Below are 5,040 nucleotides of genomic sequence, written 5' to 3' on the forward strand. Positions count from 1 at the left end.
GGCAATACAAGAGGTAGAGCCCACTTGTTCTAAGTAGGCACTTGGAAATCTGAAATGGGAAGATGCGAGAAGATGCCATGGATCAGGAGAGATGGCATCAGAAGATGCAAATTTAACATGGGAGTTACTTATTGCCCTTGCCTAAGGATCAAAAGGAAATTAGATGTAAAAGGTTCTATAAGGTGAAGCATAACTTAGATGGATAACTCAAATGGATTTGTAAGCAAGTATAAGAAAAGATTGGTTTCCAAGTATTGTGCACAGACATATGGCATTGACTGTGATGAGACATTGTACACGGTTGCAAGGATGGTAACCATGAGAGCTATCATTTTGCCATGGCTGCTATGAAGGGTTGGTCTTTATATCGTATGGATGTAAAGAATGCCTTCTTGCATGGTGATGTACATGAAGAGGTATACATGGTGCAACCCTGAGATTATAAGAGTAATGCACACCTATATTTTGTGTACAGGTTACATAAAGCCTTATATGGCTTGACGCAGGCCCATGCAAAGCACGTCTATCTTGTCACCTTAATATTTTAGATATCTACCAATGCAGGATTTCAGTCTATGTGAAAAAAGATAGATAGAGGGATCATGTTGTTAGTCATTTATGTGGATGACTTGGTCATCAATGGTGATAGTGATGCAGACATTTATGATATCAGGTTGCTCTTGATTCAAAAGTTTAGGATGATGGATTTGGGTGAGCTGCAATATTCCCTAGGTGGTTAGATTGCATGATGGTATTTACAAAGGTAGTATGGTTTGGACATGTTGTCCAAGTATGGTATAACAGGCTGTAACCTATTTATGTGCCATTGGAAGAAAAATCTGCACATATAGGTGAGATTTTGGAGGACCCCACAATGCGTGGGCCGCATATAGTGGGAAGTTTGATCTACATGATCATAGTAGGCTCATCACTTGCATGATTTAGGCTCCTAATAAAACCCTAAGATCTCTCTAGATAATTGTTATGCATAAATCAGGCATAAACTCATCCACCCAACCACCCCGAGCCTTAGGGATGCACACATGAAATATAATGAAATATATCATACCTTTACCTTGATGTCCCATACCATCAAGAGGTATAACTCCAATCCAATAGCATGTAGCTATAGTGTGAAATGGTAGGTGAGTAGATATGATCCTCTACACAAGAGACCATAGCATAAGCCTCCAAGCCTCTAAGCTCCCAAGCCTTCCTTGAGTGTTCCCCATGCCCCTATTATATAGGAGGGCCCTCAAGTGACTCTTGACTCTCTCCATTTCCCATGTGTGACCCTTGGATGCTTGACCCTAACCTTAATCCTGTTGGAGCTCTATATATGGCTCACTCTACCTAACTTGGTCTCACCTATATATATGTATCTTGTCCTCAATATGAATCAGTCTTTGGGAGCGTACATGATGTGTCTCTTGTCTCGTCTCTTTCTCTCTACATTTCAACATGGTATCAGAGCATCTATGAGGGAAGCATCTATGTCTTCTTGTTAAATTCATAATTATAATTTCATGTCTTACAAGATTGTTCTTTGATTATGTGTTGTCTACATGATTTTATAGCTTAACTTGTTGTAATTAGAGTTGTTTCTTAATCGCGTCCTTCAAACGGAGTTGTGAGTCAAAAGTTATGACAGTTCAGGCAAACTGCATCTGTAAAACAGCAAAACAGGTTCTTTGTGTGAGCACACAGGTTTCGTCTTCATCAAGTGTCTTTGTGAGCACACAAGTTTCGTCTTCGTCAAGCGTTTTTAGCAACCCGCCCAAATCTAGCTTCTTCGTCAAGCGTTTTTAGCAAACCGCCAAATCTAGCTTTTTCGTCAAGCGTCTACCAATGAATCTTGCGTCCCACGTCTCGGATTTTGCTATTTTTAGCAAAGCGACCAATCTAGCTTTTTCATCCAGCGTCTACCAATGAATCTTGCATCCCTCGTCTCGCTATTTTGAGGACTCTTTTCTTATTGACGTCTCTTATCTCTTGCAGTCGTCCTTGTCTATGGTGTGCAGATTTTGTGATTTTATCTTATACGTCTTCTCACACATAGATATGGCTATGACAGTTCTCGTCAATGGTTTTCCTTCTGGCCAACGTTCTATTCCTTCTTTTCAAGGCCAAGGGTTTCCCGGTTGGAAAGCAAAGATGCTGTTAATTCTTGAAGGCGATGAGCTCTCAGATGTTGTTATTGGCGATTCTCTATGTCCGTCTTAGCCTATTATTCCGAATTCTGACAACGTTCTTATCACGGAAGGCCCTGTTTCTGATGCATGGCATCTTGCTTATATGGATTGGCAGAGGCGTGATAAAGCAGCTCGTCAGTATATTCTTTCTGCTCTTAGTGATTCTCTCATGCTTGATGTGTATGACTTTCCTACTTCCCATGACGTATGGGAGTATCTTATAGCAAATTTTCAGAAAAAGTCTGTTACAGAAACACTTTATTTGAGAGGTTTGCTTTCAAAGTTACAGTATGAAGTTGGTACTGCTATGAGACGGGACATATTGATTCTTTCAAATCTATTATTAATCAACTTGCTGCTGCGGGTGATCCTGTTCCACGAAAGCAACTTATTACAATTCTTCTTGATACAATAAAGGATCCGTTCATTCTCTACACATTCACATATCCAATTCTTTTATGCCAAATGTCTATGTCTGCAACAATTCCTGAACCATTTGCAAACATCACAGCACTCACTTCAGGCATGTTTACATTCAATGTAAACATTCTGTCCACTATGGTACCTTTTGCAACCAACGTGCACTTGTCTTTAAAGTCTTCAACATAACAACCATCAAGGTTAAACCGAACCTGCAAACCCTGCTCAATCAACAGAAATCAGATTCTTTTTTATGTTCAGAATGTGAAATACATCTACAAGTACTTCACTTTGCCATCTTGCATAGACAATGGCACATCTCCAACATGGGCAATTGGATGAGCAGTGTAATCCCTTGTTTCCACAAAACCTGGTCTTTCAAGGTTTTTCATCTCCTTGAAGCACTCCCCATGACTTGTCATGTGGTTCAAAGCATTTGAATCAATGTACCATACATCATCTTTATGTGTTGCTTCAACATTTTTAGACATGGCATTAACGACATACTGTATAATAAACAACCTTTCATTATCCTCATTGTTTCTGCCCGAGGATGCATAGTTGTTTTGCTGCAATTTTTCATTTTGCATGTCAACCTGCTTCTTTTATAACAATCTGCCTACACATGTCCAGGCTTACCACAATAAAAGCATCCACGTGTATCATTATACTACCTTTGCCAATTTCCATGACCTCTTTGACTCCCCCTGCCTGTGAATTGGCCTCTTTCACCTGCGTGTTGTTGTTGTGAATTTTGGGACTATTGTTGTTGCTACTACTAGCCATAATTTTATTACCTGTTCGGCCACCTCCTTGGTCGCGTCCACGGCCTCGTCCACCTTGTCCTGTTCCTGAACTTGTCTAGAAGGCCTTTTGCTCTGAACTCTTTTTGTTTTGTGAAGGCTGTTGGTCTTTACCCAATCTCTTCTCTTCTATAATCAACATAGACACCAAATCTGTGAAATTGGGAATGTTTTCCCGAGTTTGAATAGACATCTTGAATGCCTTCCACCTTATCAATCATTATCTACTGAAACACTAATAGATGCAAGGGATTCCACAATACCCTTGATCTTCAATGCATAGTCATTCACAGACATACTCTTTTTCTCCAAAGTATGAAGTTCATTCTTCAACTGTATCTTTCGTGCCTTGGTATTCGTTTCATAGAGTTTTACCAAGGTGTCCCATGCCTTCTTGGGGGACTTGGCATCCTGTATGTGCCCAATCACGGTGTCTTGTATACTGATAGAGAGCCAATACATAACTTTTCTGGCTCCTTGGTTCCAATCCTTGAACTCTTTCACATCTGCATCAGTCGGATTGATATCCGGTATCTCCAGTGCTTCTTTATGCTCACCTTCTATTATGTAGTCCCAATAACCCTTTCCCATCAAGAAATTTTTGAACCTAAACCTCCAAGCATGGAAGTTGTTCTTATCAAGCTTCTCAGCAATAATCATATATCAATGGACACAAGCAATTTCAAGCACAAATTCCGATGGATGTAGGCAATTTTTGACTCCCATTCCGACACTTTTTTCGATGGGTGTAGGAAAAAATATTTTTGGCATAATGGTGCATCGAGGTACAGTTCCGTACTTGGATGCACCATTCTGCCAAATATGTAAAGACTTTATTGCATTTGTATTCAAGTGAAGTTTTAGATAAACTTAAAAAATTAAGGCAAACAAAGATATGTTGATACACAATCAACTGGATATCAAACCACAAAGATACATTGATACAAATTATTGGATATCAATCCTTATACGATAAATGTTGTATACAAAAAAGTTACCACATATGTGAGCGAGCTATACATGCCCAAAAGGGGTGCAAAAAAGATCTATACAAATCAAAAGATTTTCATAACATACGAGCTAAACTGGTGTCCAATCTGCTGTTATGGGCTACCACATCTCCAAGAGGGAACTCTACACATTCACCTAAAGGATGAGAAATAGATCACAACTATCATAGGGCACTCACCAATGCTTCAAACTTGAGTCCCTTGAGGCCTCTAAGATTGCTTGTTAAGCTCCTCTGTTTTGCGTGCATGCCTCTCAATGCTGAACTTCAATCAATATTTGGACGGTCTGATACTAGCTCGGGGAGGGTCACTATAAGTAAACCCTCTATATCACGTGCGTTCAAGGCTTATTTTAAAAATTCCTTTTCTGTAAATTTTCCATGAATAAAACATACCCTTTTTCTATTCAACCTCTGAATACCCCCTTTAAATGGTACCGTTCTGTATGTAAACAATGTGTAAAAAAGTGATTTTAGAAATCCCTTGTGTTGAACCTACATGCTACGCTTACATACTTATAAGTGAGCCCCCCCTTTGAGAATACTAGTTTATCAAAACTTTTTGCTGCGTAAGCACTTTTTCCCCTTTCCATTTTTATCTCTTTCTTTTACCTTT

This window comes from Cibotium barometz, chromosome 42, assembly GCF_041138505.1.
Source record: "Cibotium barometz isolate CiBa-2024 chromosome 42, ASM4113850v1, whole genome shotgun sequence".
NCBI classification, from domain to species: Eukaryota; Viridiplantae; Streptophyta; class Polypodiopsida; order Cyatheales; family Cibotiaceae; genus Cibotium; species Cibotium barometz.